Genomic DNA, 13,307 nt, shown 5'->3' with positions numbered 1-13,307 from the left:
AGGATGTGATTGCAAACACTTGATCCAGAACTTTGTAACTGGCACTGTAGAGAAATCAGTTCTCAATGCATCGCTGTTAATTAGTTCAGTGAACACCTTTTGTGTGGTCTCAGGAACATCTTCAACTTTGACTGTGAATGGGGCTTCTGGCAAGTGCAAATGGGGTGTCAGGTAGATTTAGAAAGTACAATAAAATTTCGTCTGCAGGCATGTGCAAGTATTCTTTCATTGAAGTTATCATCGTAATCCTTTTGTCAGGTTCAATGTCGTGTTCCTCAAAGAAAGCAGATAAGGTAGGCAACATGTAAATTTGATTTTCATCCAATTTTTTTTTGTCAAAGCTGAAGTTTCATTTGGAATAATCAGATCTTTTCAACAAATCAAGGCATGTCGCATTTGGTCCTTGCAGTGATAAATTTAACTCATTCAAGAAGGCAAAGGTGTCAACCAAGTAAGCTATTTTCTGCAGTTCACTATTTCGCTGAAAAGTGCTTCGAACTGTGGTCTTGTTTTCTGACTAAAAAACTTGCTTTCTATTTTGAGGTTATCACGAAGCTCAAAAACATGCTTTAAAACTTTTCCTCTCAACAACCACCTCACTTCAGTGTGAACTAGCAGAGCATTATTCAGTGTATCTAACTTGTAGAGTTACGGAAACAGTGACTGTTGAAAGTGCTTGCCTTACAAACTGGACAGAACTTACGACGATTTTCCTTACTTCTTGTCACTCTGGAGGGAGTGTCCTCACTGCTAATATTTGCCGATGACTCACACAGTGAGTTCCAATGACTTTGGAGACTCATTCAGCACCAAACGTTGAAATCCAGATCGACATCCTAGCATAGCTGGAGCACCATCTGTGCAAACACCACAAACCTTTTCCCAAGAGATCTTATGCTCTTTCAGTAATGAACCAACTGCATCAAATACATCACGTGTAGGAGTTGTCGTTTCAAGAGGTTTCCAAAAAAGAAACTCATCTTTAAAGTCACCATCAATATTCCTCACGTAAACCAGTAACTGTGAAGAGTTTGTAATGTCTGTAGATTCATCAAGCTGGATGCTAAATATTGGAAGTGGAGCAGATTTAATTTCCTGGATTACCTGATCAAGAATATCAGCCGACATGTCATCTATTCTTCTGTGGACAGTGCCGTTAGATAAGGAATTTGTACTCAATTTCATAACAAATTCATCTCCGATCATAACTCGAACAATGTCTTTGGCCGCTGGCAACAGTAAATCCTCAGCAATGGTGTGAGGTCTCATAGCTCTGGCAGTTCTGAGTACCACCAAATGTGAAGCTTCAATGGTTCTACGTTTTGGTTGTGGTACTTGCCACCAGTGTCGTCTGGCTTTCTTGAGTCCATCAGCTTTGCTTCTGAAATAGTTGGCATCCTTGCTGGCAAAGCTCAGATGCTTGATATTAAAATGGTGTTTTAGTTTGTTCGGCTTCATAGATTCAGCTGATAGAGCTTCACAACAAATAAGGCATTGCGGTTTCTCAATTCCTGCTGTCATTACTGAGGTGAAACCATTCTGGAAAAAATTCTCCCAGTGCTTTGCCTCGGTGTGGTGGGATCAGGTCAGGTGCAATTCCCACACTGTGTCTCCGGTGCTGTCCCCTGTATCGCCCTTAGTCACTGAGGGGCATCATTTCTCATAGTGGGGCCAGCCATGTTGTTCTCTCTGTGCACTGCCTGCTCTACTCAGGAACATCATCATCACGGCCTGGTGGGCCAGGCTGTGTTCCACTCTCTCCTCCTGCCCCTTCATCTGCTCCTGTGTGCTCTGATCAGATATGTCCATCTCCCGGAGCTGCAGAATCAATGTCATCCTTTGAAACAAATTCTTTTCGAGGGAGGGGCAGGAATCCACTTAATTTTTGGTGCTGGGGCCAGCCTCCCAGACCTCTCCACTGGTTCCCTACTCCATGCCGGGATATTGCATTCACACCTTACGACACTGGGTTGAAGTCTGGTCCCACTTTCCCTGTGGAGATATAAACAATACCCTCCCCTTGGGTGGATTAGTGCCCCATGCCCCCACTCCCCTTTTCTTCCTTAGATTCATCCTTTTGTTTTCCTTCCGCCCCCTCCTCCACCATTGTTTACCATGTGCATCCCTGGTTTTGGTCTGGTCTCTGCCATACTACACAGTCTTCACCCCAAAAATGTTTGTATACAGTAGCTTTTTCCCCTATACCACTTTTGCTTTTTTAAATTCTTACCTCAGCGGGCTCACGTTGTACTTGTCCTTTTGTGCCTGACTTACTTCGCTTAGCATGATTTCCTCCAGTTCTTCCCATGCCGCTATGTGCCTCATACGTTCATCACTGCTTTTTAGTGATGCATAGTACTCCGTTGTATGTATATACCACAGTTTTTTAATCCACTCGTCAGTTGATGGAAATTTGGGTTGCTTCCAACTCCTTGCAATTGTGAACTGTGCTGCAATGTACATTGGAGCACAGATGCCTGGTCTTGGTTTGTTTCTTGCCTCTTTTGGGTATATGCCCAGTAGGGGGATTGCTGGGTCATATGGTAACTCTATTTCCATCTGTTTTAGGTCCCTGTAAAATTTCTGTTCAAATCCTTTGCCCACCTTTCAAGTGGGCTATTGGTTTTTTTTCTTTTTGGAAGCTAGCAGAGTATTGTAGATTTTAGTAATAAGGCCTTTGTCTGATGTGTCATTGCTAAAGATGTTTTCCCAGTCTGTGGATTCTCTTATTACTCTCTTGGTGAATTCTTTCGATGTACACAAGTGTTTTATCTTCAGTATATCCCATTTGTCAATTTGTGCCTCCTCTGTGTGTGTGTGCCCTTCCCTATTTCTGATAGCCTGTGTATTCCCTGTGCCAAAGTTTTCAATTTGGTCCCAATTCCCTCATTGATGGCCCTGGGAGATGGACAGCAGAGAAGGGGGGAAGGGAGACTCCGTATAGGGCAAGATATGACAAAATAACAATGTATAAATTACCAAGGGCACATGAGGGAGGAGGGAGCGGGGAGGGAGGGGGAAAAAAAAGAGGACCTGATGCAAAGGGCTTAAGTGGAGAGCAAATGCTTTTGAGAATGATTGGGGCAGAGAATGTGCAGATGTGCTTTATACAATTGATATATGTATATGTATGGATTGTGATAAGAGCTGTATGAGCCCCTAATAAAATGTAAAAAAAGAAAACAAAAAGGAAAAGCAAATAAAAAAATTCTCACTATGTTTTATTTTCATAACGTTCTTCTCTACATGATCCACTGTCATGAGATGGTTTGTTAATGAAAATAATATACAATAAAGCAATAGCTTTAATGATGAAAATAATATACAATAAAACAATAGCTTTAATAATACAAAAGATGATACATGGCACAGTTCAGTCAATACTATTCTTTAAAGTTTCCTATGATTTACCATTCTGTTGGTTTTTTTACATACCTGTTAGTATCACAAGGGGCAGTATATATCAGTAGTTGATGATTTTACAGCACATGATTTGACATTTACCCAGTAATTATAATTGATGAAGAATCATTTTATCTCCAATACTGCTGCTTTCAATATCATAGCTGCTTTTAACAGAACAGCTGTTTGTAACACAGCAGCTGCTTTCTACACAGTAGCTGCTCTCTACATGTGTGACTTGTTCGTGTGTGGGGTAGCCAGCCCCCACAACTAATCATGGGTTCGATAGGTGCAATTGTACGGTTAAGATATATAAAGATCATAGTAAAGTTATAGAGAAGTAGAGGAGGTGGAAGAGAGAGTGAAGTAAAGAAGTCAGACACATTTCATGGTAGCATGTTCACCTCAGCTCCCCTTGGTGATACACGTGGAGGGAGGTCAGGGACGAGAAGGCAGGAGAATTCTCATGAGGTTTTATTTCTAACCAAAGCTTATATATCTGAGGGGGCATGCAAGCCCTGTGATTACAAATAACAATGTGCGCCATGAGAAGGGATTGTAACGAGGCAATACAAGCAATAGGAGGGGGGTGACCTAGGGGTGTACATGCAATAGTTCAGGGAGGGAATATGTGGCAAGATGGGTGGACCCTAGACTCAATATCGTAGTACAAGCTTAGTCATCCTTGAGTGGTCCCAGTCTTGCCTTTGGGCACTCCTTCAAGGAAACAATATCAGAAGGGAGTGAGCCCTACTTAGAGTGAATCAGACTGTACAGTCTGGTTGCTTTAGATACCCTTAAGTAGAATAACCTCTTACTTACATTCAGTGAGCTAGTGTGTAGCCATTTACCATGTGTAGCAAGAAACGTCTTGGGTTTGGCACATATTTGGGGGAGACAACTTGGGAGGAATCTTTCTGTTTCCCACAGGTCCGCATAAGTACATTAAGGTGCCAACCTGTCACATACACCTGTAATTGTATGGGGTGTATGTGATGGATTTGGCGCAATGATGTCCTCACAGCAGGTACTTGTATGGGGGTGAACCCGCCTAGAGATGGATATAGGAGTGGTGTCTCGGTTCCTAAGACCATCAGAAATATGTGTCATAGGTAACCCCTGTGAAAGGATCATTCAACCCCCCAAAGGGGTCACGAACCACAAGTTGAGAACTACTGCTCTAGGCTATCAAGCCCCACCAAACATTCTATGCCCTTTTCACCATCGATTTTAGATCTCTTGTTGTTCCCTTGCCCCTGAGTTGTTGGCTTCCACCTCCCTTTCCTCCACCCTTCCTCTGTCTCCCTGGAACCGTTGGTCCCATTGATTTTTCCTTGGGATTGTTTACCTTATCCATCTTATACAGAGAGACATGAGAAAAAAAAGGGCCTATCAGATTTGTCTGCTGACCTTTATATATGTTTTATGATCAAGTCTGATGAGGTGCCAAGTCCTGCCCTCTGTGTCTGCAGTGTATTTTCAGGATTCCTCAGGGACTTCGTTGCTTTGCTCCCCTAGCTGCTCTGTTGCGCTCCCTTCAAGTTGCACCCCAGTATGGTGGGGGGTGGGGTGTTTTCTTTCAAATTTCTTGGCATAGACTACAGCGGAAGTCTGCAAACTGCAGCTCTTGAGCCACATGCAGCTCTCTTGATATGTACATGTAGCTCTAAAGTAAATTGAAAATGCTAAAGCTATTGTTTAGATGATGGTGATTTCATTTGTTTGTAAAGATATCATTATGGCTCTCAAATAATTTTTAAATTGTGGTAAGGGACAGGATCGGCCCTTCCATCTCAAAAGTTTGCCAGTCCCTTGACTAATGAGTATTTCCATTGCTTTATCAGCTTGTTGAAACATGTCAATCAATCCCTGAAGCTGTTTCGGTTAATGCTTTCAAGGCAGCTTGAAATTCTTCCTTCACCGTCACTGATTTTTCTCTTATGCTACTTCCTGAACTGGTGGAATGTCGAATAATTCTTTTGGTACAGTGACTGCGTATTCTATCCATCTTCTTTTGATATTTCTTGTATCAGTCAACATTTTGCCCATAGAATCTTCCAATATTGCAACTCCTGGCTTGACTATTTCTCTTGAGTTCTTTCAAATTAAGATAAGGTGAGCATGTTCTTCCATTTTGGTGTTCTAACTCCAAGTCTTTTTACATTTCATTATAGTATTTGACTTTTTATCTTCTCAGCTGATCTTTGAAATTTCTATGCAGCTCTTTGACACCATCATTTCTTCCATTTGCCTTAGCTACTCTATGGTTAAGAGCAAGTTTCAGAGTCTCTCTGATATCCACTTTGATCTTTTATTTCCTTCTGTTGTACATAAGGTCGAAACTCTCTCAATGGTCTTTTGATTTCTTAATGAATGATGTTCTTGATGTCTTCCCATAGCTTACAGGTCTTCTGTCACTACTGTTCAATGCAGCAAATATGTTCTTGAGATGTTCTCAAAATTCAGGTGGGATATACTCAGGGTAATATTTTGACTCTCATGGACTTGTTTTAATTTTCTTCAGCTTCAATTTGAATTTAAATCTGAGCAATAAATGGTCTATTACAGTCAGCCCTAGCCTGGTTTTTTTTTTTTAATTTTAACAATTTATTGGGGCTCATACAATTCTTTTCACAGTTCATATATATACATACATCAATTGTATAAAGCACATCTGTACAGTCTTTGCCATATCATTTTTTTCTCTTTTCTTCTTTTACATTTTATTAGGGACTCATACAACTCTTACCACAATCCATACATATACATACATCAATTGTATAAAGCACATCCATACATTCCCTGCCCCAATCATTCTCAAGGCATTTGCTCTCCACTTAAGCCCCTTGCATCAGGTCCTCTTTTTTTTCCCCTCCTCCCTCCCCATTCCCCCCTCCCTCATATGCCCTTGGTAATTTATACATCGTTGTTTTGTCATATCTTGCCCTATCCGGAGTCTCCCTTCCCCCCTTCTCTGCTGTCCCTCTCCCAGGGAAGAGGTCACATGTGGATCCTTGCAATCAGTTCCCCCTTTCCAACCCACTCACCCTCCACTCTCCCAGCATCGTCCCTCACACCCTTGGTCCTGAAGGTATCATCCACCCTGGATTCCCTGTACCTCCAACCCTCATATGCACCAGTGTACAGCCTCTGTCCTATCCAGCCCTGCAAGGTAGAATTCGGATCATGGTAGTTGGGGGGAGGAAGCATCCAGGATCCGGGGGAAAGCTGTGTTCTTCATCGATACTACCTCACACCCTAATTAACCCATCTCCTCTCCTAAACCCCTCTATGAGGGGATCTCCATTGGTCGACACTTGGGCCTTGGGTCTCCACTCTGCACTTCCCCCTTCATTTAATATGATATATATATACATATATATACATACATATATACATATACACATATATACACATACATATATACATATACACATATATACACATACATACACACACTTATATCTTTTTTTTTTTTGCATGATGCCTTATACCTGGTCCCTTGGGCACCTCGTGATCGCCCTGGCCAGTGTGCTTCTTCCATGTGGGCTTATTTGCTTCTGAGCTAGATGGCCGCTTGTTCACCTTCAAGCCTTTAAGACCCCAGACACTATCTCTTTTGATAGCCGGACACCATCAGCTTTCTTCACCACATTTGCTTATGCACCCATTTGTCTTCAGCGATCCTATCATGGAGGTGTGCAGTCAATGATATGATTTCTTGTTCTTTGATGCCTGGTAACTGATCCCTTTGGGACCACTCGCTCACTCAGGCTGGTGTGTTCTTCCATGTGGACTTTGTTGCTTCTGAGCTAGATGGCCGCTTGTTTATCTTCAAGCCTTTAAGACCCCAGTCACTATCTCTTTTGATAGCCGGGCACCATCAGCTTTCTTCACCACATTTACTTGTTCACACACTTTGGCTCTAGCCGTTGTGTCGGGAGAGTGAGCATCATAGAGTTCCAATTTAATAAAAGAAGGTATTCATGCATTGAGGGAGTATTTGAGTAGAGGCCCAAGGTCCTTCCGCCACCTTAATACTTGACCTATAAGTATAGACACATAGATCTATTTCCCCATCCTCCTATATATATTTGCATGTACACGTCTTTGTCTAGACCTCCATGAATGCCCTTTGACTCCTAGCTCTTTCCTCCATCTCCCTTGACTTTCCTCCTGCCCTACTACCATGCTTCATCGCCACCTGGGCTAGAGTATACCTCTTCTCTAAGCAACCTTACCCTTGATCATTTCCCACCAGGCCTGCCACTCCCACTTCTCTACCATTTGGGGTCCCATGTTTTTCCCTTGTCCCTGGGTTTGTTAACACCACTTCCTTACCCCCCCCTACCCCCCCACCCCAAGTCCCCCCAAAACTGTCGGTCCCGTTGTTTTTCCTCCAGATAGTTCATCCAGCCTGTCCTATTCAGACAGACCTGTGGAGTCACTAACATGCACGAAAACTAGACAGAGGAAAACAAAGCAACAGTATACAACCAGACAACAAAACAACAAAAACAAACCACTGACAAAGAACAGAATAAAACAGTTCACAAGAGAAAAGCTTGTAGTTAGTTCAGGGATCGTTTGCTGGCCCTTAGGAGCGTTTTCCAGTCCAGTCTGTTGGGGCACCACGCCCTGGCCCCGAAGTCCACTTTCAGCATTCTCTGGGGACCTTGCCACTCCATTCCCTTGCTGTTCCGCTGCACTCCCCCAGTGATTTGCCTCGGTGTGGGGGGATCAGGTCAGGTGCAATTCCCACACTGTGTCTCCGGTGCTGTCCCCTGTATCGCCCTTAGTCACTGAGGGGCATCATGTCTCATAGTGGGGCCAGCCATGTTGTTCTCTCTGTGGACTGGCTGCTCTACTCAGGAACATCATCATCACGGCCTGGTGGGCCAGGCTGTGCTCCACTCTCTCCTCCTGTCCCTTCATCTGCTCCCGTGTGCTCTGATCAAATATGTCCATCTCCCAGAGCTGCAGAGTCAATGTCGTCCTTTGGAAAAAATTCTTTTCGGGGGAGGGGCAGGAATCCACTTAATTTATGGTGCTGGGGCCAGCCTCCCAGACCTCTCCACCGGTTCCCTCCTCCACACCGGGATATTGCGTTCACACCTTGCGACACTGGGTTGAAGTCTGGTCCCACTTTCCCTGTGGAGATATAAACAATACCCTCCCCTTGCCTAGCCTGGTTTTAGCTGCTGATATTGAGCTTCTCCATTGTCTCTTTCCATAGATGTGTTTGATTTCATTTCTGTGTATTCCATCTGGAAAAGTCCATGAGTATAGTCCCCATTTGTGTTGGAAAATGGTATTTGCTATGAACAAGTTGATCTTGCAAAATCCTGTCATGTGATTTACAGCTCTGTTTCATAGTTCCCAATTATTTTCCCTTCCTCTGTGTTTCTAATTTTTTCATTCCAATCTCCATTAATTATCAATGCATCTTGATTGCATATTTGATCAATTTCAGATTGAAGATGTTGGTAGGATTCCTCAGTTTCTTCATAACTAGCTTTTGTGGTGATGAATACATTTGAATAATAGTTGTATTAATTAGATTTCCTTGAAGGCAGATAGATATACTCCTATCACAGACAGTATTATACTTAAAGACAGATCTTGAAATGTCCCTTTTAACACAGAATGCAAAATCAATCCTCTTAATTGTGTTATTCCCGGCATAGTAAACCATATAATTTTCTGATTCAAAATGGCCAATTCTATCTCACTAACGTCTAGGATATTAATCTTTATGTGTTCTGCTTCATTGCTGACAACTTCCAATTTTCCTACATTCATACTTCGTACATTTAAAATTCAGATAAACTGACCTGTCTTAGAAGTATGGGCAGAGTGTCCTTAGAGGGAAGGATGGTGAGACTTCATTCATACTTCGGACATATTGTCAAGAGAGACCAGTCCAAGGACATGAGCATCACAGGGAGAGAAAAAAAAAAGAGAGAGACCAGTCCCTGGAGAAGGACATCATTCTTGGTAGAGGCAATGAAAAAAGTACGCCCTCAAGGAGATGGATTGACACCATGACCACAACAATGGACTGAAGCATAGGAACGGTCGTGTGAAGGACACAGGACTGGGCAGTGTTTCCTTCTGTTGTACATAAGGCCGCTATGAGTCAGAACTCTCTCAATGGCACCTAACAACAAGTCCCTATGAGCATCTTGTATCTTTCAAATACATCTATCAAGATTGCCTCTTTAGTCTCAGACACAAATGATGAGGACTGTGATAGGTAGGTTTATTGTGCCAACCTGGCCAATAAGAACATGTGGGGTTAATAAGGTCACTGTTTGATTGGAGGGTAAAGAGATAAATGGCTTTGTAACCCCACCTCTCGCTCTCTTGTGATTGGATACACTACCAGAAGGACACCCAATGTGTGCAATGGTGTCACTAGAGCTTGAGGTTCCTTCGAGTCCTGCTTCACCACACTGCTGGTGTGTACATCGCTTGAGCTTGGGACTATTGGATCCTGTTGTCTGGCTGACTGCTGGTGACCCGTCCTGCTGCTTCCTGCATGTGGCTGGACTGCCTGCATTGCTCTACAGAAGACTCAGCTATCTGCTTCCTTGACCTTGGACCCAGCAGCTCTTGTGAGTTGAAGGACTTCCAGAATATTAACTGTTCTGTGGAAGTGAGTTGAACCGAGCCTCTGTACTGCTCTGTGGACTAATTAGCTGTTATATTCCTTTGTACTGTATCAAGCTCTCTATATAAAATCATAAGTGTCCTGGTTTTGTTTCTCTAGAGAACCCTGTCTAACACAAGGACTAAAAGGGTATAAGCACTGTTAGGTAAACAGGCCACAGGATATGGAACCCTGAAAGAAAAAGGGATTGGATGGATGGAATCTAATAGCCCACTCACTATTGAACAGAGATATACCCAGCTACCCTGATGTAGGATATCAATTAGACTTGGAATTATTTGTATGGTTCCCCCCACGCCACTGGCTCCTTTTCTTTTTCTCTTTTGGTGTCTATCAATATAAGATAGACAGGATAACCAATCCCAAGGAGATACTGATGGGACTCAACAGTTGGGGGCGTGGCGAATGGGAGAGGAGGCTGTGTGTGGGGGTGTAAGTGAGTGGTGAACCAAAAACTACAGGGATTGGGGAATAGTACGGGTTTTTAAATTGACAGTGAGGAGGGTGCAGAGTTCCTTAGTTGTGTTTGATCAATTGAAATGTATCCAAGAGGAATTATTGAGAGGTAAACAATGGCTAAACATGATAGTGGGGGAAAGAAGAAGAAAATTATAATTATATAGAGAAATATGTATATATGTAAATATATAAAGAGCGGGGTATTTGTCTATATATGTATATATAAGTAAATTCATACAGAAACAGATGGACTTCGGGCCTCTACTTAAACCTTACCTCAGTACAAGAACGACTTGTTCTAATAATATGGCACTGTATGATATTCACCTTCCTGACATGATTGCTGAAGACAAAATAGGTGCATAAGCAAATGGGGTGAAGGAAGCTGATGGTGCCCGGCTATAAAAAGATATAGGATTGGGCTCTTAAAGGCTTGAAGTTAAACAAGCGGCCATATAGCAGGAAATCAATGAAGCCCACATGGAAGAAGCACACCAGCCTGTGTGGTCATGAGTTAGATGTCAATGGGTTTAGGTATCAGAAGTTCCAAAACAAGCAATCAAAGTGACATGAAGGAGTATGGACAAAGTAGAGACCCAAACCCACCTGCAAGATAATTGGACAGTCCCTCACAGAAGGCCCACATGGAAGGAATATTAAATCTAGGGAATGGCATAGCACTGATGAAAGACACAACTATCCTCTAGTTCTTTAATATTTCATCCCCTTACTTTTATGGTCTTTGTTTCACCTCATTAATTTTGTTAGACCTGCATGTCTTAATTTGTATAATTGGGAATGCCTGATGCATGAAAACCAAGATAGATAACTCTTCAGGAACAGCAAGGAGAGTAATGATTCCCTGTGGGTATGGGAATGAGGAAGAGTAGGGTGATAAGGGGGAGCTGATAGCAATGATGACTGTATAAGCACACTTGAGGGGAACCAATAACAAAAGTGCAAGTGAACAGATACAGTAGATGGTGTAATATATGACAAATAATAACAATACTAATATATAATAATAAGGGTTCCTGGGCGGTAAGGTGGGGGAGGAGCTGATTTCAAAGAGTTCAAGAAGAAAAAAAAATGTATTGAAATGGATAGGGGTAACATTTGTACAATTATGCTTGATCTCATTGAAATAGGGGTCATTATAATATCTATAAGCTCTCCCATTTAATAATAATAATAATAAAAGATTGCCCCTTTAAAGTCCCACAAAGAGCTGATATCAAGGAGTTCAAGAAGAAAGGAAATGTTTTGAAACTGGCTAGAAGCAGTTGTACAATACTGCTTGATGTGATTGAAATACGGGATGCTATGATATCTGTAAGACCCTCTCATAAAATACTAAAAAAATAAAAATAAAGTTCCCCCAAATAGTCACCATAACCTTTTGAGCTTACCTCTGTGCCTTAAATTTAATTAGCTTAGTATATCTCTATGATGAAGTCACTCTTTTGATTGGATTTGCTTATTGAAGCTACCCTAAGAAAACTAAGTATTATGGCGAGAACTGGTCTCCAACCATCCTCCGATGACAGAGATATGTTCTAAAATGTTTTGTCTGGAATAAACCAGTTAACTCTAGTAGGCATATTTCTTGACTTGCCCTAGTATGCCAATATTTTCCATAGTCTATTAAGGAAGAATTTCAACAGGTGTCCTAAATCTAATTCAAATGGTGACATTACTTATTCGTATTGATGATATACTCATGAGGGATGTCCCAGAAATAACTGTATCTGAAGATCAGGCCCTCCTTATTGAATTTGTAAACCAAAGGTAGGGGGTTATTGTGGGAAACTGAGGACTAGGAAGAAAGTGTATGTGGACAAATTCTCTATATTCGGGATTCAAGAAGCCTGGGAGGCCAGGATTCTGGGTGGAGGGAGGCCCTCACATTTGAGTTGGAGAAGAGAGTCCCAGTCACATTCTCCTAATTAACAATCATCCCCACAATATCCTTCATGATCCTACTTACAAGCACAGGGCAGATTACTATATGGCCCCAACAGCTTTATCTACGGGAACAGACATGTGGCTATTCTTCCCTCTCAGGCTGCGACGACAGTCATTCCTCTCTACCTGCCCCCAGCACTGGTGTTAGGTTACTCCCCCAGTGAACTCAGGGACATCTAGCTTAGGATACTGCCCACCTTGTTACATGTCACATTTGTAGGTGTCTGTGGCTAGGGGGACTTGCATGTCCTGAGACTATCTAAGTTGGTGAAAGAATACAGTCTCTCTCTCTCCTTCTCAGACCTGGCTTCATGGAGGAAGTGAGCAACCAAAACTTTTTGTCTGTCTTTTTATTCAATCTCTTCAAGTACACAGCTGTCCCTTAGGACCCATCCAGCTGTGGCCTGGCTCCACAGGCAAGGTTCTAGGGTCCTGCCAGGGAGAAACTTTCTGGGAGTACAGTTATCTGGGGTAACCAGGAACATCCTACCTTGCTAAATATCACAGAGCTTGTCTGCTCCCATTAGGATTTACAGCCTCAGAAACCCTATATAGGGTTGCTGGAAATCGGAAAATTTAGATTCCTGGAGCAGCCAAGATCTCTTTGAATCATTCAGTTCTCAGTCGACTTTGTACCTCTATTTCCACACTGGCCAGTGTTTTGCAGGATTAGTAATTAATTCCTATTTTAGTTGATCATTTTTTCTCCAGGCTTGTCATTGGTAGATTAGCACAAATTCTAGGAAGCTTTGCACACACACAGTCTTAAGGCCAACCAATGGAAGCCATGCCAAAGGTTCCACCTACA

Source organism: Tenrec ecaudatus, chromosome 14 (genome assembly GCF_050624435.1).
Source record: "Tenrec ecaudatus isolate mTenEca1 chromosome 14, mTenEca1.hap1, whole genome shotgun sequence".
Classification (NCBI taxonomy): domain Eukaryota; kingdom Metazoa; phylum Chordata; class Mammalia; order Afrosoricida; family Tenrecidae; genus Tenrec; species Tenrec ecaudatus.
The sequence above is the reverse complement of the archived record's forward strand: the minus strand, read 5'-3'. Positions refer to the sequence as shown.